We start from the raw sequence: 537 nt of genomic DNA on the forward strand, positions 1-537 counted from the left end.
TCACCAAAATACACAACAGAAAAATTCCAAGTCAGCAAAGGTGTGAGGACAAAAGCATGAAAGGAATTGCAGGGACCCCACAGGGAACGGCTGACACATGAGTCGAAGTTCAAGGATGCTCTTTGTCCTCAGCCCAAGAAGAGGGTGAAAAATGCCTTTTGAAAAGTCTGGCGCGTTCCTGAGCTCAGATCAACCTTTCCGGTTGATTCTCTTGCTTACCTCCCCCACCCCACCGCACCCCCCCCCGCCCTTTTTTAGCACAATGCTCGCTTTCTAGGCAGCTCCACGCCCGGGGCTGCACCCAGGATCCGGATGCAGCATGAGAACCTCTCTCGCAGACAGGAACCATTATTTCCTCTGCCCTCTAAGGAAGCCCCATTTGCAACTAGATGGTGTTGCGATCTCGCCCAAGGCTCTCTCCCCTTTGTTTTCGGCAACTCTACCCTTTTTTACCTAAGACTAATTCAACTGGCTAGAATTGGGGTCGACTTGTTCCCATGAGCACCTTCCCTGTCTGTTTGTCCCACTCTCTCTGCA

The sequence above is a fragment of the Pteropus vampyrus genome, unplaced genomic scaffold (genome assembly GCF_000151845.1).
Source record: "Pteropus vampyrus isolate Shadow unplaced genomic scaffold, Pvam_2.0 Scaffold131, whole genome shotgun sequence".
Taxonomy (NCBI): domain Eukaryota; kingdom Metazoa; phylum Chordata; class Mammalia; order Chiroptera; family Pteropodidae; genus Pteropus; species Pteropus vampyrus.